The 25173-nt window shown below is 40.6% G+C and overlaps 1 protein-coding gene across 5 annotated transcripts in view; it reads right to left on the reverse strand.

Moving 5' to 3' along the window:
* The window catches only part of MYO5A (myosin VA), a 470413-nt gene that overhangs the window by 205264 nt on the left and 239976 nt on the right, over window positions 1–25173 (reverse strand). The window lies entirely within an intron of this gene.

Below are 25173 nucleotides of genomic sequence, written 5' to 3' on the forward strand. Positions count from 1 at the left end.
TATACAGCATATATTTATATACAGGGGTCAGCAACCTTGGCAATCCAGATGTTTTGGAACTACATTTCCCATGATGCTGAGACACTCAAGGCTTTCAGAGCATCATGGCAATGTAGGTTCAAAACATTTGGGGTGCTAAGGTTGCTGACCCCTGTATATATATATATATATATATATATATATATATATAGTATGTTTTAATAATTATTTAAAGGGCAGATTGGAGTGGAGCACAAACGTTTGGGCGCTTGTATTACGAGTTGAAAGTAAATGCAATCAATTGAGTGCAATCGCGATTTATGCTAGAATGATTACCGCGTCTTCACAAAACTAAAATGTCACACAAAACACATAAAAAATACATGTCTAAAGATGGATATGTATGTATATAGATATATATGTCTATATATGTGTACATATGTATTTTATGTGTATATATGTATTTACAGACATATATACACATATAAAGAAATAAATATATATAACTGCATTGGAGCCCTTTGCAGTTAAAGGGATACTAAAGCCATTTTTTTTTCATGATTGAGATGGAGCATGCAATTTTAAGCAACTTTCTATTATCAATTTTTCTTCGTTCTCTTGCTATCTTTATTTGAAAAAGCAGCAATCTAAGCTAAGGAGCCAGCCCATTTTTGGTTTAGCACCTGGGTGGGCTTGCTGATTGGTGGCTTCTTCTACTTGCTCTTAGCCTGTTGAGGTTAATGTTACTGTTCCTCTGGTGATCAGGAGTCTTCCTCTGATCATGATTTGAGTTTTCTTCCTGTTTCTGATGCTGTCTCTGAGATAGTCTCTATGGAACGGTCTAAGCTAGGTAATCCTTTTAATCCTTCAGCAAGGTTTAAAAAGATGCATCCTTTGCTGCCTCTACTATTGAACGTTGGGAAACTGTTCTTAAAGTGTATGGGACCATTTCTACCTTAGCTAGGTGAACCACTATTCCTTTGGAAAATAGTTCTTCCTTTATGGACCATTTGGACAGGAAGTTAGAATCTTTCCATAAGAGGGCTTTTCAGCAGGCAGGTTATCTTTTTAGGCCGGCAGTTTCTATTGCTGGTGTCGCTGCTGCTTTACCTATTTAGTTAAATAGTCTTTCTGAGCAGTTTTCTGATTATTCTTCTAGTGAAGATTCTTTGAACCTTTTAGAGTTGCTTAAATGTGCCAATGGTGTCATTTGTGACAATCAATAATTTATCATTGCACAAGCATTTCACTAGAAATACTTGTGCATTGCCGCCCCGTGCACATTCGCAGCCAATCGGCCGCTAGCAGGAGGTGTCAAACAGAGGTGGAGGACGAGATTAGGAGCAGCGGTCTTAAGATTGCTGCTTCTTAACTCCTGTTTCCGGCGAGCCTTAAGGCTCGCGCAGAAACAGATGCATACGGGGCATGATAAATCAGCCCCTAAGAGTATGTCTTTGGCAATGCTTTCCCAGAAGGGCTTTATGGTTAAAGTCCTGGTCTGCTGATATTGTTCTAAATTTAGGCTTCTATCTCTCTCTTTTCAGGGAACAATATTGTTTGATTCTGGTTTGGATTCTATTATCTCTACTGTGACTGGAGGTAAAGGAGCTTTTCTTCCTCAGGACAAGAAGTCCAAGTATAAATTTAAGACTTCTAATTGTTTTTGTTCCTTTTATCAGAACAAGGATCACAAGTCTGCTTCCAGGGCCGGCGTTTGCATACAGGCAAGCTAGGCAGTCGCCTTAGAGCGCCCAAGCAGGGGGGAGCAATCATGGAGAGGCAACACTGATAAAAAAAATGTTTACACTTTTATTTTAGTGCGCCTGCCTATTTTGTTTTTTGTTGCTGGCTGTCTGCAGAGCCAGAGCGTATTAAAACAGGTGCAACTTGAGTTGAGTTTCTTAAATAAAGGCACGCTGCCAGCAGGAGTTTTTTACTTTTATTTTTCATTTCCCAGGCGGCAGCCATCAGGGCTGAACAAATGTCATGATGGGCTATTTAGCATTATATCATATGTTGTGCTGCGAAGCGCACAAAGTGTTGGCTGCCTGTCTGGGGTAAAAAACTTAGTCTGCATGTCAGACTGTATTTTGTATGTGACTGAGGTGCAGACTAAGTTTTTTACCCCAGACAGGCAGCCAACACTTTCTGTCCCGCTGTCGCGGGTAGAGTGCCTGTCCATTCCCCATTGCCCCCCAGCTGTATTGTTGATTTAAATTTTTCTTTTTTAATTTATTTTGGGTCCAACCTTACCCAATACCTGCAGTGCACGTCATGAGTGAGTCTGCAGTCATGTGGCTTCTAACATATTTTTGGCACACTGTGCAAGTGTTGTGATGAGGTTGTGGTGCTGCTACTTCCTGGTCTCTTGGTGAGTGTGGGCAGAGTGGCGCTAAATAACTGTGGACTCTGTCAGTTGGCTTGGTGAACAGTCTGTGACAGCACAGTGAGTGAGGATGCGCCCGTTCAGGTTCAGAAGGAAAATGGAAGTCGATTCATCAGTGCCACTGACTCAGTAAGCGATTTACATGCATTTTATTAGCTTTGCCTTTATGCTTTTCTCCTTTTACACTATCTCCCCCTCCCCTTTATTTCCACAGATAGTACGACTCCTGAGGTCCTGTATGTCTGGGCTGCCTTTTCTGTTACAGACAGTCTGTCTCAGCCTCCCTTCCTGCAATTGTCAGTGGTGCTGCCTGTCATTGTATAACAGGTGTCAGAGCGCACAGCACCACAATGCATTAACCCCCTTTAGCAATGCCAGTGCTTGGTCATAGTCATCAACTGAATAAAGCCAGATACAAGAACTACCCCTTACTCCCACCCTGAGTGCACACCAAGTTCAACTACTTACTTACCGTGTACTCCCTGACTGCTGCAGGGGCTAAATCCAATCTCTGCAATTTGAGTGTCAGCCAGTGCAGCTGAGCAGTGGCACAGTGAATGACACCATACTTTCTGAAAACTAGACAGAAAGGGCCACAACCAGCCCCTTGCTAGCAGTAGGCAATGTGGGGTTACAAGGCACTGTCTGGCACAGTCCACTAAGTACTTGCTCAGTTTGCCTGATGGTCAGTCAAGGTTGCTTGCAACTCTTTGTAAGGCTGTGAGAATTTGCATAGGGCTGTACGTCATTGTATGTTTAAGATTGAATCCTACATAATCTTATTTCCTTTTTCTTAAAATTCTGTTCTAAACAATCACACACACAGTCCACCAGAATCACTTTATGAGGCTTTGAGAATCTGCACAGGGCCCCAGTTTGAGAGCTCTGTCCTGCTATCCTTCATTTGCCTATTTATGTTCTGGGACCACTTAAAACTAGAAATGACAAACTCTGCCGCTAAACCATCATGTCAAGCCTATGGACAACCCTGACTTCACTGCAGGCCCTTGCCCCCTGGTTCTATTTAGGAAAAAAAAAGGTTGAAAAGGGTATGTGCATCTCTTTCATATTTTTCCTTTTATCCCCATTCTCTCTGTAGCTCAGTCACTCTTTCCCCCTCTGTACCTATACTAACAACCAAACCCTCTAGGAGGTGCTTGTAGGAAATATGCAATGGGAAGCATTTTTGAGATAGCAGGGACACAGAACAGGTGAGAATGATTTCCTATCTCAAAAATGCTTTCCATTGCATATTTCCTACAAGTACCTCCTAGAGGGTTTGGTTGTTAGTTATATATAGTTATGCAGCACAACTATTGTCTGATGTGTTATGCAGCACAACCATTGTCTGATGTGTTATGCAGCACAATCACTGTCTGATGTGTTATGCAGCACAACCACTGTCTGATGTGTTATGCAGCACAACCACTGTCTGATGTGTTATGCAGCACAACCACTGTCTGATGTGTTATGCAGCACTACCACTGTCTGATTTGTTATGCAGCACAACCACTGTCTAAATTTGCTATGTAGCAAAACCACTGCCTGATATGCTATGCAGCACAACCACTGCCTGATATGCTATGCAGCACAACCACTGTTTGATTTGATTTGTAGCACAACCACTGTTTGATCTGTTATGCAGCGCTACCACTGTTTGATTTGCTATGCAGCTCTACCACTGTTTGATTTGCATTTAGCTACCAATCAGCAAATGCTGATCCTAAGCTTACATTCCTGATTTTCAAATACAGATACCAAGATATTGAAGAAAAATTGATAATAGGAGTTAATTAGAAAGTTGCTTAAAATGTCATGTTCTAGCTGAATCATAATAGAAAAAATGTGGGTTTCATTTCCTTTTAACTAGCAATGGGGTGGTATGTAATGGGGGGGGGGCAAAATGTATCCTCGCCTGTGTGGCCAAAAATCCTAGCACCGGCCCTGTCTGCTTCCTCCTCTCAGAAAAAAGGATCCCCTGGTTCTGCTTGGAAGCCAATTTCAAATAAGAACAGGTCTAAGCAATCCAGAAAATATAATCCCTCATCCAAGTCTGCATGAAGTTGGGGCCCTCGATGCTGGGACTCTGGTAATGGGCAGGTTGCACCTTTTTCATGAGGCTTGGTTCCAGTCTGTTAATCCCTGGGTTCTAAATATAGTTTCTCAGGGTTATCAAATAGGTTTCAGAACAAATGTCTTCTGTCCAACCTTCCGAAAGATCTTTCAAGGCAAAAGCCTTTTTTCAATTGGTTTTGGCTCTGGAAACTATGGGATTGATTGTTCCTGATCCTTTGTTAGAACAGGGGATGGGGTTTTATTAATATCTCTTCATTGTCCCAAAGAAGTAAGAAACTTTCACATCAGTTTTGGATCTAAAAACTCTGAACAAGTGTCTAAGAGTTCCAACTTTCAAAATGGAGAATATTCAGACTTTTCTGTCTATTGTTCAGCAAGGTCATTTTATGTCCACAGTAGGATGCTTACCTTCATGTTCCTATTCACAAAGATCATTTTCAGTTTCTAAGGTTTGCTTGTTTGGACAAGCATTTTCAATTTTCAAAGAGTCTGGGTATGCTTTTGTCTGTAATCAGAACTCAACGTATTGCAGTGTTTCCTTACCTGGACGATATCTTGGTTCAGGCTCCTTCTTTACATTTACCAGAATCTCACAACAACAGACTGTTGTTGTTTTTTCAAGGAAATGGTTAGAAAATCAATGTTCCAAGACGTTCTATTGTTCCTCTGACCAGAGTTGTTTTCCTGGAGGATCAGATAGATTCAGTCTCTATGAAACTTTTTTGATAGCTCAAAGAAGGTTGAAGCTAATATCAGCTTGTTTAAACCTTCAGACTCTTTCTTTTCCCTCAGTTGCTCCTTGTATGGCAGTGTTAGGCCTCATGATTGCTGCATCGGATGCTATTCCGTTTGCTAATTTCCACATTTCCTCTTCAGCTTTGTATGCTTCGGCAATGGAGCAGGGGTCATACCCAGCTGTCTCAAAAAAGATTTATCTGGATCATAGAAAAACTCAGAGCCTGTCTTGGTGGCTGAATCATCAGCTAATTATGCATGGAGCTTGTTTTGTTAATCCTATTTGACTGTGATCACTATAGATGCAAGTATTTTAGGTGGGGGCCATCTAGGGGTCTCTCCTCAGGAGGCAAAGTTGGCAATAAATGTTTTGGAACTGTGCAATCTTCAGGCCCTTCAGAGTTGGCCTCTGTTGGAAAGGGAGTCTCATCTCCATTTTCAATCAGACAATTCAGCAGCAGAGGACTATATCAATAATCAGAGGGGAACTCACCGTTCCCTACTCACTAAGGCCTAGATTTAGAGTTTGGCGTTAGCCATGAAAACCAGCGTTAGAGGCTCCTAACGCTGGTTTTAGGCTACCGCCGGTATTTGGAGTCAGTGATTAAAGGGTCTAACGCTCACTTTTCAGCCGCGACTTTTCCATACCGCAGATCCCCTTACGTCAATTGCGTATCCTATCTTTTCAATGGGATCTTTCTAACGCCGGTATTTAGAGTCGTTTCTGAAGTGAGCGATAGAGCTCTAACGACAAAACTCCAGCCGCAGGAAAAAAGCAGGAGTTAAGAGCTTTCTGGGCTAACGCCGGTTCATAAAGCTCTTAACTACTGTACCCTAAAGTACACTAACACCTATAAACTACCTATGTACCCCTAAACCGAGGTCCCCCCCACATCGCCGCCACTCGATTAAATTTTTTTAACCCCTAATCTGCCGACCGCCACCTACGTTATACTTATGTACCCCTAATCTGCTGCCCCTAACCCCGCCGACCCCTGTATTATATTTATTAACCCCTAACCTGCCCCCCACAACGTCGCCGCCAGCAACGAGGCCATCAGATCTATCTCTGGAAGACCCCAAAGAACCACAATCTGATTGAAAACATCCAGATGAGGAGGCCACTTCCCTGGATGCAGAGACTGACGACTGAGAAAATCTGCTTCCCAGTTGTTCACCCCTGGAATATGAACTGTAAAAATCAGGAAACAATTGACATCTCCCAAAGAAAGAATTTGAGATACCTCTCTCTGGCCTAGATTTGGAGTTTGGCGGTAGATGGGCTGTTAACGCTACGCAGGCTTTTTTCTGGCCGCACCATAAAATTAACTCTGGTATCGAGAGTCCCAAAAAATGCTGCGTTAGGCTCCAAAAAAGGAGCGTAGAGCATTTTTACCGCAAATGCAACTCTCGATACCAGAGTTGCTTACGGACGCGGCCAGCCTCAAAAACGTGCTCGTGCACGATATCTCCATAGAAAACAATGGGGCTGTTTGAGCTGAAAAAAAACCTAACACCTGCAAAAAAGCAGCGTTCAGCTCCTAACGCAGCCCCATTGTTTCCTATGGGGAAACACTTCCTACGTCTGCACCTAACACTATAACATGTACCCCGAGTCTAAACACCCCTACCCTTACACTTATTAACCCCTAATCTGCCGCCCCCGCTATCGCTGACCCCTGCATTATATTATTAACCCCTAATCTTCCGCTCCGTAAACCGCCGCAAATTACATTATCCCTATGTACCCCTAATCTGCTGCCCCTAACACCGCCGACCCCTATATTATATTTATTAACCCCTAACCTGCCCCCCACAACGTCGCCGCCAGCTACTTACAATAATTAACCCCTAATCTGCCGACCGCAAAGCGCCGCCACCTACGTTATCCTTATGTACCCCTAATCTGCTGCCCCTAACACCGCCGACCCCTATATTATATTTATTAACCCCTAATCTGCCCCCCTCAACGTCGCCGACATCTGCCTACACTTATTAACCCCTAATCTGCCGAGCGGACCTGAGCGCTACTATAATAAAGTTATTAACCCCTAATCCGCCTCACTAACCCTATCATAAATAGTATTAACCCCTAATCTGCCCTCCCTAACATCGCCGACACCTAACTTCAATTATTAACCCCTAATCTGACGACCGGAGCTCACCGCTACTATAATAAATGGATTAACCCCTAAAGCTAAGTCTAACCCTAACACTAACACCCCCCTAACTTAAATATAATTTACATCTAACGAAATTAATTAACTCATTAAATAAATTATTCCTATTTAAAGCTAAATACTTACCTGTAAAATACATCCTAATATAGCTACAATATAAATTATAATTATATTGTAGCTATTTTAGGATTAATATTTATTTTACAGGCAACTTTGTAATTATTTTAACCAGGTACAATAGCTATTAAATAGTTGAGAACTATTTAATAGTTACCTAGTTAAAATAATAACAAAATTACCTGTAAAATAAATCCTAACCTAAGTTATAATTAAACCTAACACTACCCTATTAATAAATTAATTAAATAAAATACCTACAATTACCTACAATTAACCTAACACTACACTATCAATAAATAAATTAAATACAATTGCTACAAATAACTACAATTACATAAACTAACTAAAGTACAAAAAATAAATTTACAAACATAAGAAAAATATTACAACAATTTTAAACTAATTACACCTACTCTAAGCCCCCTAATAAAATAACAAAGACCCCCAAAATAAAAAAATGCCCTACCCTATTCTAAATTAATAGAGTTAAAAGCTCTTTTACCTTACCAGCCCTGAACAGGGCCCTTTGCGGGGCATGCCCCAAGAAAATCAGCTCTTTTGCCTGTAAAAAAAAACATACAATACCCCCCCCCCAACATTACAACCCACCACCCACATACCCCTAATCTAACCCAAACCCCCCTTAAATAAACCTAACACTAAGCCCCTGAAGATCTTCCTACCTTGTCTTCACCATCCAGGTATCACCGATCCGTCCTGGCATCCGGTGCTGAAGAGGTCCAGAAGAGGGTCCAAAGTCTTCCTCCTATCCGGCAAGAAGAGGACATCCGGACCGGCAAACATCTTCATCCAAGCGGCATCTTCGATCTTCTTCCATCCGGTGCGGAGCGGGTCCATCTTGAAGCAGGCGACGCGGATCCATCCTCTTCTTCCGGCGTCTCCCGACGAATGACGGTTCCTTTAAGGGACGTCATCCAAGATGGCGTCCCTCGAATTCCGATTGGCTGATAGGATTCTATCAGCCAATCGGAATTAAGGTAGGAAAATTCTGATTGGCTGATGGAATCAGCCAATCAGAATCAAGTTCAATCCTATTGGCTGATCCAATCAGCCAATCAGATTGAGCTCGCATTCTATTGGCTGTTCCGATCAGCCAATAGAATGCGAGCTCAATCTGATTGGCTGATTGGATCAGCCAATCGGATTGAACTTGATTCTGATTGGCTGATTCCATCAGCCAATCAGAATATTCCTACCTTAATTCCGATTGGCTGATAGAATCCTATCAGCCAATCGGAATTCGAGGGACGCCATCTTGGATGACGTCCCTTAAAGGAACCGTCATTCGTCGGGAGACGCCGGAAGAAGAGGATGGATCCGCGTCGGCTGCTTCAACATGGACCCGCTCCGCACCGGATGGAAGAAGATCGAAGATGCCGCTTGGATGAAGATGTTTGCCGGTCCGGATGTCCTCTTCTTGCCGGATAGGAGGAAGACTTTGGACCCTCTTCTGGACTTCTTCAGTGGATGTCTAGCCCCCGCTTGGGTTGGATGAAGATATCGGAGCCAGGACCGATCGGTGATACCCGGTGAGGTGAAGACAAGGTAGGAAGATCTTCAGGGGCTTAGTGTTAGGTTTATTTAAGGGGGGTTTGGGTTAGATTAGGGGTATGTGGGTGGTGGGTTGTAATGTTGGGGGGGGTATTGTATGTTTTTTTTTACAGGCAAAAGAGCTGATTTTCTTGGGGCATGCCCCGCAAAGGGCCCTGTTCAGGGCTGGTAAGGTAAAAGAGCTTTTAAATTTATTAATTTAGAATAGGGTAGGGCATTTTTTTATTTTGGGGGTCTTTGTTATTTTATTAGGGGGCTTAGAGTAGGTGTAATTAGTTTAAAATTGTTGTAATATTTTTCTTATGTTTGTAAATATTTTTTTATTTTTTGTAACTTAGTTCTTTTTTATTTTTTGTACTTTAGTTAGTTTATGTAATTGTAGTTATTTGTAGAAATTGTATTTAATTTATTTATTGATAGTGTAGTGTTAGGTTTTATTGTAGGTAATTGTAGGTATTTTATTTAATTAATTTATTGATAGGGTAGTGTTAGGTTTAATTATAACTTAGGTTAGGACTTATTTTACAGGTAATTTTGTTATTATTTTAACTAGGTAACTATTAAATAGTTCTTAACTATTTAATAGCTATTGTACCTAGTTAAAATAATTACCAAGTTGCCTGTAAAATAAATATTAATCCTAAAATAGCTACAATGTAATTATAATTTATATTGTAGCTATATTAGGATTTTTTTTACAGGTAAGTATTTAGCTATAAATAGGAATAATTTATTTAATAAGAGTTAATTAATTTCGTTAGATTAAAATTATATTTAACTTAGGGGGGTGTTAGTGTTAGGGTTAGACTTAGCTTTAGGGGTTAATACATTTATTAGAATAGCGGTGAGCTCCGGTCGTCAGATTAGGGGTTAATAATTGAAGTTAGGTGTCGGCGATGTTAGGGAGGGCAGATTAGGGGTTAATACTATTTATGATAGGGTTAGTGAGGCGGATTAGGGGTTAATAACTTTATTATAGTAGCGCTCAGGTCCGCTCGGCAGATTAGGGGTTAATAAGTGTAGGCAGGTGTCGGCGACGTTGAGGAGGGCAGATTAGGGGTTAATAAATATAATATAGGGGTCGGCGGTGTTAGGGGCAGCAGATTAGGGGTACATAAGGATAACGTAGGTGGCGGCGCTTTGCGGTCGGCAGATTAGGGGTTAATTATTGTAAGTAGCTGGCGGCGACGTTGTGGGGGGCAGGTTAGGGGTTAATAAATATAATATAGGGGTCGGCGGTGTTAGGGGCAGCAGATTAGGGGTACATAGGGATAATGTAATTTGCGGCGGTTTACGGAGCGGAAGATTAGGGGTTAATAATATAATGCAGGGGTCAGCGATAGCGGGGGCGGCAGATTAGGGGTTAATAAGTGTAAGGGTAGGGGTGTTTAGACTCGGGGTACATGTTAGAGTGTTAGGTGCAGACGTAGGAAGTGTTTCCCCATAGGAAACAATGGGGCTGCGTTAGGAGCTGAACGCTGCTTTTTTGCAGGTGTTAGGTTTTTTTTCAGCTCAAACAGCCCCATTGTTTTCTATGGAGATATCGTGCACGAGCACGTTTTTGAGGCTGGCCGCGTCCGTAAGCAACTCTGGTATCGAGAGTTGCATTTGCGGTAAAAATGCTCTACGCTCCTTTTTTGGAGCCTAACGCAGCATTTTTTGGGACTCTCGATACCAGAGTTAATTTTATGGTGCGGCCAGAAAAAAGCCTGCGTAGCGTTAACAGCCCATCTACCGCCAAACTCCAAATCTAGGCCAGAGAGAGGTATCTCAAATTCTTTCTTTGGGAGATGTCAATTGTTTCCTGATTTTTACAGTTCATATTCCAGGGGTGAACAACTGGGAAGCAGATTTTCTCAGTCGTCAGTCTCTGCATCCAGGGAAGTGGCCTCCTCATCTGGATGTTTTCAATCAGATTGTGGTTCTTTGGGGTCTTCCAGAGATAGATCGGATGGCCTCTCGGTTCAGCAAGAATCTCCCCAGGTACTTTGCGAGGTCCAGGGATCCTAAGGTGGAATTTATGGAAGTTCAAGTTGCTCCATGGTCTATTTGACTAGGCTATGTTTTCCCTCATGTGGTTCTTCTGCCCAGAGTGATTGCCAGGATCAGGCAAGAAGGGTCTTCCGTAATTCTGATCTTCTGTCACAAGGACCATTTTTCCATCAGGATCTCAAGTCTCTGAGCTTAATGGCATGGAGATTAGATGGTTAGTCCTTAGGCAGAGAGATTTTTCTGATTCAGTTGTTGATACTTTGAATCAGTCCTGCAAGTCTTGTAATCCACCTTATCTTAGATTTCATCAGGATAAGGCATTTTTGTGAACCAAGTTTGACTAATCATTTTTTTATACTTTATTGTAAGAATAATTCAATTACAACAGGATGTGATATCATATTAATTTCATATTAACATACACTCAATAGATTCATAGCAATATCTTGAACAAAATTTGATTTACAACTTGTCTGCAACAATAACTTAAAAGCTTCATATAGACCTTACTATTTTCCTCTCCCCCCCCCAATTTAAAATAAAAAACAGAATTTATGTTTACCTGATAAATTACTTTCTCCAACTGTGTGTCCGGTCCACGGCGTCATCCTTACTTGTGGGATATTCTCTTCCCCAACAGGAAATGGCAAAGAGCCCAGCAAAGCTGGTCACATGATCCCTCCTAGGCTCCGCCTTCCCCAGTCATTCGACCAACGTAAAGGAGGAATATTTGCATAGGAGAAATCATATGATACCGTGGTGACTGTAGTTAGAGAAATTAAATCATCAGACCTGATTAAAAAACCAGGGCGGGCCGTGGACCGGACACACCGTTGGAGAAAGTAATTTATCAGGTAAACATAAATTCTGTTTTCTCCAACATAGGTGTGTCCGGTCCACGGCGTCATCCTTACTTGTGGGAACCAATACCAAAGCTTTAGGACACGGATGATGGGAGGGAGCAAATCAGTTCACCTAGATGGAAGGCACCACGGCTTGCAAAACCTTTCTCCCAAAAATAGCCTCAGAAGAAGCAAAAGTATCAAATTTGTAAAATTTGGTAAAAGTGTGCAGTGAAGACCAAGTCGCTGCCTTACATATCTGATCAACAGAAGCCTCGTTCTTGAAGGCCCATGTGGAAGCCACAGCCCTAGTTGAATGAGCTGTGATTCTTTCAGGAGGCTGCCGTCCGGCAGTCTCATAAGCCAATCTGATGATGCTTTTAAGCCAAAAAGAGAGAGAGGTAGAAGTTGCTTTTTGACCTCTCCTTTTACCAGAATAAACAACAAACAAGGAAGATGTTTGTCTGAAATCCTTTGTAGCCTCTAAATAGAATTTTAGAGCACGAACTACATCCAAATTGTGCAACAAACGTTCCTTCTTTGAAACTGGATTCGGACACAAAGAAGGCACAACTATCTCCTGGTTAATATTTTTATTAGAAACAACTTTCGGAAGAAAACCAGGTTTAGTACGCAAAACCACCTTATCTGCATGGAACACCAGATAAGGAGGAGAACACTGCAGAGCAGATAACTCTGAAACTCTTCTAGCAGAAGAAATTGCAACCAAAAATAAAACTTTCCAAGATAATAACTTAATATCTACGGAATGTAAGGGTTCAAACGGAACCCCTTGAAGAACTGAAAGAACTAAATTGAGACTCCAAGGAGGAGTCAAAGGTTTGTAAACAGGCTTGATTCTAACCAGAGCCTGAACAAAAGCCTGAACATCTGGCACAGCCGCCAGCTTCTTGTGAAGTAAAACAGATAAAGCAGAAATCTGTCCCTTCAAAGAACTTGCAGATAATCCTTTCTCCAAACCCTCTTGTAGAAAGGATAGAATCTTAGGATTTTTTACCCTGTTCCATGGGAATCCTTTCGATTCGCACCAACAGATATATTTCTTCCATACTTTATGGTAAATTTTCCTAGTTACAGGCTTTCTAGCCTGAATAAGAGTATCAATGACAGAATCTGAGAACCCACGCTTTGATAAAATCAAGCGTTCAATCTCCAAGCAGTCAGTTGGAGTGATGCCAGATTCGGATGTTCGAACGGACCTTGAACAAGAAGGTCCCGTTCCAAAGGTAGCTTCCATGGTGGAGCCGATGACATATTCACCAGGTCTGCATACCAAGTTCTGCGTGGCCACGCAGGAGCTATCAAGATCACCGAAGCCCTCTCTTGATTGATCCTGGCTACCAGCCTGGGAATGAGAGGAAACGGTGGGAACACATAAGCTAGGTTGAAGGTCCAGGGCGCTACTAGTGCATCTACTAGAGTCGCCTTGGGATCCCTGGATCTGGACCCGTAGCAAGGAACCTTGAAGTTCTGACGAGACGCCATCAGATCCATGTCTGGAATGCCCCATAATTGAGTTATTTGGGCAAAGATTTCCGGATGGAGTTCCCACTCCCCCGGATGAAATGTCTGACGACTCAGAAAATCTGCTTCCCAATTTTCCACTCCTGGGATGTGGATTGCAGACAAGTGGCAGGAGTGAAGCTCCGCCCATTGAATTACTTTGGTCACTTCTTCCATCGCCAGGGAACTCCTTGTTCCCCCCTGATGGTTGATATATGCAACAGTCGTCATGTTGTCTGATTGAAACCTTATGAATTTGGCCTTTGCTAGTTGAGGCCAAGCCTTGAGAGCATTGAATATCGCTCTCAGTTCCAGAATGTTTATCGGGAGAAGAGATTCTTCCCGAGACCATAGACCCTGAGCCTTCAGGTGTTTCCAGACCGCGCCCCAGCCCACCAGGCTGGCGTCGGTCGTTACAATGACCCACTCTGGTCTTCTGAAGCTCATCCCTTGGGACAGGTTGTCCAGGGTCAGCCACCAACGGAGTGAATCTCTGGTCCTCTGATCTACTTGGATCGTCGGGGACAAATCTGTATAATCCCCATTCCACTGTCTGAGCATGCACAGTTGTAATGGTCTTAGATGAATTCGCGCAAAAGGAACTATGTCCATTGCCGCAACCATCAATCCTATTACTTCCATGCACTGCGCTATGGAAGGAAGAAGAACAGAATGAAGTACTTGACAAGAGCTTAGAAGTTTTGATTTTCTGGCTTCTGTCAGAAAAATCTTCATTTCCAAGGAGTCTATTATTGTTCCCAAGAAGGGAACTCTTGTTGACGGGAATAGAGAACTTTTTTCTACGTTCACTTTCCACCCGTGAGATCTGAGAAAGGCTAGGACAATGTCCGTATGAGCCTTTGCTTGTGGTAGAGACGACGCTTGAATCAGTATGTCGTCCAAGTAGGGTACTACTGCAATGCCCCTTGGCCTTAGCACCGCTAGAAGGGACCCTAGTACCTTTGTGAAAATTCTTGGAGCAGTGGCTAGTCCGAATGGAAGTGCCACAAACTGGTAATGCTTGTCCAGAAAGGCGAATCTTAGGAACCGATGATGTTCCTTGTGGATAGGAATATGTAGATACGCATCCTTTAAATCCACCGTGGTCATGACTTGACCTTCCTGGATGGTAGGAAGAATTGTCCGAATGGTTTCCATCTTGAACGATGGGACCTTGAGAAATTTGTTTAGGATCTTGAGATCCAAAATTGGCCTGAATGTTCCCTCTTTTTTGGGAACTATGAACAGATTGGAGTAAAACCCCATCCCTTGTTCTCCTAATGGAACAGGATGAATCACTCCCATTTTTAACAGGTCTTCTACACAATGTAAGAATGCCTGTCTTTTTATTTGGTCTGAAGACAATTGAGACCTGTGGAACCTTCCCCTTGGGGGTAGTTCCTTGAATTCCAGGAGATAACCTTGAGAAACTATTTCTAGCGCCCAAGGATCCTGAACATCTCTTGCCCAAGCCTGAGCGAAGAGAGAGAGTCTGCCCCCCACCAGATCCGGTCCCGGATCGGGGGCCAGCATCTCATGCTGTCTTGGTAGCGGTAGCGGGCTTCTTGGCCTGCTTACCTTTGTTCCAGCCTTGCATCGGTCTCCAGGCTGGCTTGGTTTGAGAAGAATTACCCTCTTGCTTAGAGGATGTAGAATTCGAGGCTGGTCCGTTTCTGCGAAAGGGACGAAAATTTGTTTTATTTTTAGCCTTAAAAGACCTATCCTGAGGAAGGGCGTGGCCCTTTCCCCCAGTGATGTCTGAAATAATCTCTTTCAAGTCAGGGCCAAACAGCGTTTTCCCCTTGAAAGGGATGTTAAGCAATCTGTTCTTGGAGGACACATCCGCTGACCAAGACTTCAGCCAAAGCGCTCTGCGCGCCACAATAGCAAAACCTGAATTTTTCGCCGCTAATCTAGCTAATTGCAAAGTGGCGTCTAAGGTAAAAGAGTTAGCCAACTTAAGTGCTTGAACTCTGTCCATAACCTCCTCATAAGAGGATGCTTGATTGAGCGACTTTTCTAGTTCCTCGAACCAGAAACACGCTGCTGTAGTGACAGGAACAATGCATGAAATTGGTTGTAGAAGGTAACCTTGCTGAAAAAACATCTTTTTAAGCAAACCCTCTAATTTTTTATCCATAGGATCTTTGAAAGCACAACTATCTTCTATAGGGATAGTGGTGCGCTTGTTTAGAGTAGAAACCGCCCCCTCGACCTTGGGGACTGTCTGCCATAAGTCCTTCCTCGGGTCGACCATAGGAAATAATTTCTTAAATATAGGGGGAGGGACAAAAGGTATGCCGGGCCTTTCCCATTCTTTATTTACAATGTCCGCCACCCGCTTGGGTATAGGAAAAGCTTCGGGGGGCACCGGGACCTCTAGGAACCTGTCCATCTTACATAATTTCTCTGGAATGACCAAATTGTCACAATCATCCAGAGTAGATAACACCTCCTTAAGCAGAGCGCGGAGATGTTCCAATTTAAATTTAAATGTAATAACGTCAGGTTCAGCTTGTTGAGAAATTTTTCCTTAATCTGAAATTTCTCCCTCAGACAAAACCTCCCTAGCCCCTACAGACTGGTGTAAGGGCATGTCAGAACCATTATCATCAGCGTCCTCATGCTCTTCAGTATCTAAAACAGAGCAGTCGCGCTTTCGCTGATAAGTGGGCATTTTGGCTAAAATGTTTTTAATAGAATTATCCATTACAGCCGTTAATTGTTGCATAGTAAGGAGGATTGGCGCACTAGATTCACTAGGGACCTCCTGAGTGGGCAAGACTGGTGTAGACATAGAAGGAGATGATGCAGTACCATGCTTACTCCCCTCACTTAAGGAATCATTTTGGGCAACATTATTATCAGTGGCATCATTGTCCCTACTTTGTTTGTCACATTCATCACATATATTTAAATGGAGAGGAACCTTGGCTTCCGAACATACAGAACATCGTCTATCTGATAGTTCAGACATGTTAATAGGCATAAACTTAATAACAAAGCACAAAAAACGTTTTAAAATAAAACCATTACTGTCTCTTTAAATTTTAAACTGAACACACTTTTTTACTGAATATACGCAAAAGTATGAAGGAAATGTTCATTCACCAAAATTTCACCACAGTGTCATAAAGCCTTAAAAGTATTGCACACCAAATTTGAAAGCTTTAACTCTTAAAATAACGGAACCGGAGCCGTTTTTACATTTAACCCCTATACAGTCCCTGGTATCTGCTTTGCTGAGACCCAACCAAGCCCAGAGGGGAATACGATACCAAATGACGCCTTCAATAAGCTTTTTCAGTGGATCTGAGCTCCTCACACATGCATCTGCATGCCTTGCTTCTCAAAAACAACTGCGCATTAGTGGCGCGAAAATGAGGCTCTGCCTATGACTAGAAAAGGCCCCCAGTGAAAAAGGTGTCCAATACAGTGCCTGCCGTTTTTTTAATAAAATTCCCAAGATTAAAATAACTCTCCAAAGTTATAAACCATTAAATATGCTTATAAAGTAATCGTTTTGGCCCAGAAAAATGTCTACCAGTCTTTAAAGCCCTTGTGAAGCCCTTTTATTCTTATATTGAAAATTAAGAAAATGGCTTACCGGATCCCATAGGGAAAATGACAGCTTCCAGCATTACCAAGTCTTGTTAGAAATGTGTCATACCTCAAGCAGCCAAAGTCTGCTCACTGTTTCCCCCAACTGATGTTAATTCCTCTCAACAGTCCTGTGTGGAAACAGCCATCGATTTTAGTAACGGTTGCTAAAATCATTTTCCTCTTACAAACAGAAATCTTCATCTCTTTTCTGTTTCAGAGTAAATAGTACATACCAGCACTATTTTAAAATAACAAACTCTTGATAGAAGAATAAAAACTACATTTAAACACCAAAAAACTCTGAGCCATCTCCGTGGAGATGTTGCCTGTGCAACGGCAAAGAGAATGACTGGGGAAGGCGGAGCCTAGGAGGGATCATGTGACCAGCTTTGCTGGGCTCTTTGCCATTTCCTGTTGGGGAAGAGAATATCCCACAAGTAAGGATGACGCCGTGGACCGGACACACCTATGTTGGAGAAAAATAAAAATAAAAATCCCCCCTCCCCACCTGATATAAAGGAGAGACCCAACGCTGTATTTCTGAATGGATATAAAATCTGCTTTTGGTGAGAGTTAGGGAGAGACCGAATAGAAATACCCCATTTGCTAAAGAATTTGTTAATTTAATGTTCATTATATGCTGGTGTATCATATTGTTCTATTATTAATTGTTTCATAATAAAATTCTTCCATTTTCCAAATCTGGGTTTTTGTAAATGTTTTCAGCTCTTGAATATTATGTTCCTAGCTGACAGGATTCACCATATTTATAATAATTTCAATTCTTGTCCTGTTTCACTACTCAGTCAAAAACAGTATTTGCTCACATCCTGTTGTAATTAGCGCTGCAGAATCTGTTGGCGCTCTACAAATAACCGATAATAATAATAAATGCTCTAATTCAAGATAAATGATCTATTTTTAACCAAAATTGTCTTATTATGGTAGTTCCACAGCATGTGGAGTAAATCAGCAGCGTGAAGACTACATCTATTAAATTGCCTATTACCCCACGCAGCTCCTTTTTTTAGGAGTGTAATATGTTCTATGTATGAGTTTCAAGTATGCTTCCCTCCATCTTGCAGATAGTGTGTCATGGTCTCTGAAACTACTTCTATACCATTTCCATAGCTATTCCATTTTCTGGACAGACCTTTTAGGTTAGTCTGACCATCGTGAGCTAATACCAATCTGTACCATGGAAAGATAGAAAAAATTCCCTGCCTAACCATTTTTATCCAAGGATCATTTTTTTCCAAACCCTATTCATATCCATTATTCTTAATAAGATCATTTACATAATATCTGATCTGTAAGAAAGCGAACAAATCTTTATTATATAGCACAAAGTCTTGTTTCAGCATTTCAAATATTTTAACTGATTTTTCTTCCAGGCATAAAATTTGATGTGCATAATTTAGGTCTTTTCTACCCCAGTTCTTAAATATGGCCGAGTTAATTCCTTCCGGAAAGGATAAAAAAATGTTTGTACAGACAAATATTTGGAAGCTCCACTCTTAATATCTAATTTCAGACACAGTTTTAGCCATGCCCAGATAGGATAAAATATTGTTTTTGTGTTTTCGCTGGTGGTAGCTTATGCCATGGGACAATTGTCTCCACCTCAGGAATTGTATAATATGCAGATTCCTATAACCATTCTACACCTATTCCACCTAAACATATCCAGTTATAATAGTCTAGGTGTGGTAGAGCGAACCCCCATATTCTCTGTGGAGGCACAGTTTTTTTTAAAGCTATTCTTGGCTTTCTATTGTTCCAAATAAATTGCAAGGAAGCAGAGTGAAGGGATTTTATATCTTTTTTTTTATATTGGAATTGGAATGTTTTGCATGAGGTACAGTATTTTAGGGAGGGTAAACATTTTGAATACGTTTATTCTGCCAGAGAGTAAGTGGTAGTTTAGTCCAAAACTTAAAATCTTCTTTTATTTTCTTAAATAACAGAGGGAAATTTAATCTACTCCAACTGTCTTCCTGTAACTAAATATGAATTCACAAGTATTTTATTCCCTCAGAATCTACATTAAAAAACTTTTTATGCCTGAGATCATTTATCAGCAACATCTCAGATTTAGCAACATTAAAGAGAATGAGCTAAAACTAGATATAATATCCATTATTATTGGAATATTTTTCTCTAAATTACTTACAAATAATAGTAAGTTGTCTGCATATAATGAAACTTTAAATTCATAATTACCAAGTCTAATTCCCTGAAATTTTTCCCTAAAAGCAGTAGTCAATGGTTCTATTACAATGTCAAATAACAAAGGAAAGATGGGGCAACCTTGTCGGGTGAGTTTCCTTGATATTTGACCATTAATTAAGAGGGCTGTATTAGGATGATTTTATAAATTCTTAACAAAATTAATTATTCTGCTATGAAAACCAAACTGAGATAGTAAACAGATTGTCCCATTAGACCGAGTTGAATGCTTTTTCTGCATCAAAGGATATTATGGCTATATTAGGCTTTTCAGTAACTGGGGAGATTTTATCCTGTTTTTTTAAGATAATCTAATACTAAGAAGACTTTACGGATATTGGAAGCGGAAGGATTCTCACTGAAATTATTTACAAACAGCTTGTGCAATCATACCACAAATGGTTGTAAATGCTTCTCTGGGATCCCCTTTGTTCAGAAATAGCAGACATATATGACTTTGGCATTGCTTTTTTGGTAATTAGAAGGCCACAAAATGCCACTGCACACCACACTTGTATTATGCCCAGCAGTGAAGGGGTTAATTAGGTAGCTTTGTAGGGTTAATTTTAGCTTTAGTGTATAGATTACCCTCACACCTGACACATCCCACCCCCTGATCCCTCTCGAATCCCTCTCAAACAGCTCTTCCCCACCCCACAATGGTTACCGCCATTTTAAGTACTGGCAAAAAGTCTGCCAGTACTAAAATAAAAGGCTTTTTTATAAATAAAAAAAATATATATATATTTTCTTACCCCCCAACCTCCCTGATCCCCCAAACAGCTCTTGTATCCTCTCCCTCTACCTATTTGCCGCCATCTTATTCACTGGCAGCTGTCTGCCAGTACCCAGTTTGCTGTAAATTGGGCTCATTTAAAAAAAAAATTAATAATTCTGTAGTGTAGCTGCCCCCCCTCAATACCCTACCCCCCTCCCAGATCGACTTCCCACCCTCTAATCCCATCCCTCAGTATTATAACCAGATTTCCCCTCTCCTTCCTCCCCACTCCGTCCTTCCCCCTCCCTGACGCTCTCAGTGTTTTTTTTTAAGCCTAACAGTTGGGCGTCCAGAAATAGAGCAAACTATCTAGTTTTAGCGAGATTGCGGCAGAGAGAGGCCCAGGACAGCAGCTTAGCACAGGGTACAACGCTGGTCCTTAAGGGCATAAGGACCAGCGTCGTACAGGGTACGGCGCTGGTCATTAAGTGATTAAGCAACTTTCAAATGTTCTCCTATTATCAATTTTTCTTTGTTCTCTTGCTATATTTATTTAAAAAGCAGGAATGTAAAGCCAGCCCATTTTTGGTTCAGAACCTGGGTTACACTTGCTTATTGGTTAGCCAAATGTAGCCACTAATAAGCGCTATCCAGGGTGCTGAACCTAAAATGGGCCGTCTCCTAAGCTTTTTTATTCTTGCTTTCTAAATAAACATAGTAAGAGAACGAAGAAAAATTGATAATAAGAGTAAATTAGAAAGTGGCTTAAAATTGCATGTTCTGTCTGAATCATGATGTTAGGAAAGTAAAAGAAAATTTCTATAAATATCTATTGTATGTTTGGATTACAACTGCAGAGATTAAGAGCGTATTTCTGTTTAGGATATACTGATGTGAACCAGATCAGGAATTGTATAGAGCTGAATTTTGGTTACTCACAAGAGGAAGCTATTGCTTAAGGTGTTACAGGAGAGAGCTGTGCTGCACCAAACTGTGAATTGAAGGATGATTCAAATAATGCCACTGAGGGGGCGTGGTTTACGCCGTGCTGCATTGGAGATGTACGGTGAATTACGGGAAACCTGTGAATGTTTGACAGTTCAGTCTAACTTTAGTCCGATATAGGACAAGGTAGTAATCCTTTTAAGTTTGTTAGAAGAGGGCGTGGTTAACACCGAGGAGTAGCAGAGTTGTCCGTTGACAAACGAGAAGTACTGTGAAGGCAAGACTTCAGTGAAACGGGTCCCGATGTAAGGATAAGTTTGTAAATCCGTAAGAGAAGTCAGCTATTGAACAAAGAGCTGCGAGACTTGTAAACGGCCCGCTGACTTGGCAGTGAAACAGGTCTTTGGAAAAACAGACTGCGTTCAGCCCAACTTTACAAGTGTCAATAAGCAATGTCCGTTTGCTAAGAAAGTCCTTAGATCTAGAAGTAATCGCTCCTATGATTACGGGAGGGAACTCAGGATAAACTTTGTAACCAATGCTTGGTTTTCAGCAAGAGCCAGTAACGAGGATATCGACTAACAGGATTAACTGCATACACTTCCAAAAATTACTTGGCACCTGGTGAGAGGTGTGGCAATGATTTATAGCGAGTGTTTAAAGGAGCAGCAAAAGGAATTGTTAAAGGGGCGATAACCAGATATTTGTATGACACATGAAAGAAAAAAAATTGGGTTTAGTATCCCTTTAAGGTTCATTGGCTAATAAGTACTTCTTGCTAACCCACAACGGCTGACAGGTACTTCCTTCTTATTTTCATTTGGCTGACCACAAGTATTTGTATCTAACAGCTATCAGGATGAACACAACGGATTCTACTGTAAAATGTGTCTATACATTTATCTTGCTAGCAGAAAGTGACATTTAGTACCAGTAATCAAACTGTTTAGAAGTTTAGAAAAGACCATAAAGAATGGCAAGAATTTTCATTTTACCCAATTGATAGCGTTCTTGTTTTAATTGATAAAGTAATTTAAAATATTTATTTTATAAAGAGAAAATATCCTTATTAAACAGTCTTTACTCTATTCAGTAAAATATACATGTATAGCTCTTAAAGGGTCATTATAGTCAACAACAAAAAGACATGCTGTAATCCATTAGAGCATGCACTTTTAAGACAATCGACCCTGCAGCACTGTGTGTTTGACCCCTGCAATTCCATGCAGAGACAATCACAATCAGTAATTTTCGTTGTTTATCTGCAGCACTTTTTTATTGCCGGCTTGCTGAAAAATGGTCCTATACTTAACATGTGCCAGTCCTGTTTGGCTGATTGCAAATTAAATTCTCAATTTAATGACACATTTCAAGGCTATTTTTCTCTTATCGAATTTCACAGCTAAAAGGACTTGATAAACCCCAGACAACACTTTTTCAATTATTAAGGAGTAGCTTAAAAAGTTTTAGAATGGAACACTGAAATTATCCCGCCGTATTCGATGATAAAAATTAGCAAACTTTAACCCAACTAATACACATGACCACTATACTGATAACTGCCCTGTTCAAATTGTATGGGCCCCGAAGATCGAAAGTTATGCGAGGCGGCGATATATTTAAAAGGGATCTTAAGCAATGTCGAGAATGCCGGAGAAATATTCAAAACTGCGAACATTACTGTTTAAAGGTAGCATCGCAGAGCTGCATTTTACTATACATAAGCAGTGAGTGGTGATGCTGGCGAAATATTCCAAGCAGCATTGGCACCGACATTGCCAATGTAAAGTAAAGGATTCCTTTTAAATATATATCACCAAGCCTAATAAATATAGCTATATACCCATAAACCGCCATATCCCACCACTGCAAACTAATCCTACACTACTTAACCCCTAAACCACCAATAGCTCACCGCAATAAACTTCCTAACCTATTAACCACTATACGGCCAATAGCCCAACGCAATAAACTTCCTAATATATTAACTCCTAAACTGCCAATAGCCCATCGCAAACACCCCTACACTACTTAACCCCTATACCACTAATAACTCACCGCAATAACCCCTACACTACTTAAACCCTTTACTGCCACTACTTAAATCTCCAGTCCCATTCTAAAGTGTACTACCCTCCATAAGAGACTACTCCGAATCTTCCGAAACCTCTCTGCCAACCTCCTGTGAGGAAAGGCAAAGAATGACTGGGGGATGAGGGGAGTGGGGGGGTATTTAAGCCTTTGGCTGGGGTGTCTTTGCCTCCTCCTGGTGGCCAGGTTCTTAATTCCCACAAGTAATGAATGAAGCCGTGGACTTTCTTCCCATTAAGATGGAAAGTATATATATATATAACTTTATATATACATCTTGAGACCAATAATCTTTTTAGATATTAATTCTCTTATTATCAGAGTCTGATCCACCCAAAATAAATCTCTTATATCATAAGATACAAGGTAATACAATAATAAAATGGTCTTATTAGTAAGGAACATTAATTTGTTAAAGCATTTCATCATTGCATAAACCCATTCATTCAATAAAATTTGAAAAAATAATTTTCACTCTTTGCATTTCTAAGTTAAAATCATTATATCTACATTTATTAATGCAATTATTATAATTACAACAGCTCAAACAATCATTCTTAGGGTTAAAAACAGTAATAATATTGCCACTGGCATTTCAAGGAAATGTTCCATCATTAATTCACTTATGATTAGGACTCACTAGATATCCATCTTTAGCACCCTCCCCCACTTCCAATTCATAAGAGTTTGTAGAGAGAGAAAACTAGCTTAGGGTGATTGTTAGCTTCCTATCCTATGGAATTCCAAGCCATTTGATGAGCAGCCATTAAAAATTATGATATAACTGGGAATCTGGTTAACCTGCACTCAGGTGAATACATGAAAAACTATAAGAAATAGGCTTCGGAAGGGGGATTACAGACATGCAAAGAAGCAAATTATATGGAGTTAATATGAAAGCCAATTGGCTCAGTATGGAGTTAATATGAAAGCTAATTTGCTGTGTTTTTTTTTTTTTTTTTTAATCCTTTAAAATCAATTCATGATATAGGCAAATCATTTCACATAAGTGCAAATGTAATTAACTTTTTTAAAACATCTGAACAATTGATTTTTTCTCTAAATCAACATTCTGAGGCTACACGATACATAAGATACATTTCATAGTTTAAAGGTGTGATCTGAACTATATTTTAACCTTTTATTAATACCAGGAAATAACTGTGAACCAAGGAAGTTCAAAAACAAGAGAAAAAGGACGCTGTACAATCAGAAGAAAAAAAACAACTTTCAAAGAAGTGGGTTTTCAAGTGCTAAGAACTATTAAATTAGATAAATCCAAACATCATGTGAAAATCCATGACAAACATCTGATGGATTCTGTTGAATTTGCTTACAGTAAAGTAATTGGGTTATCAAATATAAAAATAATGCAAAAAGTCATGCAAAACATTTGACACAGCTCTTTTTAATTGCCTGTAAAACGTAGTTATTGTTATATGCCCAGGAGATTATTTCAGTCACGTAATTTTATTACTTGCCTTACTTCCATATTAGACAAAGGATTCATTATTATATTTATATCCACACCTGCAATTATTGGTAGAAATCTTATTTTTAGAATTATATAGTAATCTCATATAAAATAAAATTTAGCAAAAGTCACTCCAATTTCTCTTGGATTCTAAAGGTCAACATTTTCTCAGTCCTCTTATTAACATATTATTGTGCAACATTTTAGGTACTATTAGTTCAACTCTGCAAAACAAAGCAGGAGACATTAACATTACATCCGAAGGGTAGATAATGCTCATCAGAAAAAGGAAAATGAGCACGAAAACAGCTATATGGGATTTAGCACGCCAACGTGCGCATTGCCGAGGCTGAAGGTGCGCTAACCTGGCCGAACATGCGCTAACCTGGCCAAACATGCGCTAACCAGTTAAAGCAAGAAAATGACTATGACAAAACGAAAGGAACGGTTAATCTGACGCGTGCAACCCTGACGTTCGTAAATACACAGGCCGACACGCAAAATACAAACTGACGCCAAAAAAGATGATGCGCGCCAAACAGCAAGGTGAATAAAGTAAAGGATTCTGTCCCGGGGCCATATATATTAGCCCATAACATAGCTATAGAGTGTCTAAATTTATTAAAAATTATAATTACCAATAAACACTCGTCCACTAGCAAACAAACACTCGTCCATTAACTTAGGGGGTTCTGCGGGGTTAGCTG

The sequence above is a fragment of the Bombina bombina genome, chromosome 6, assembly GCF_027579735.1.
Source record: "Bombina bombina isolate aBomBom1 chromosome 6, aBomBom1.pri, whole genome shotgun sequence".
NCBI lineage: Eukaryota > Metazoa > Chordata > Amphibia > Anura > Bombinatoridae > Bombina > Bombina bombina.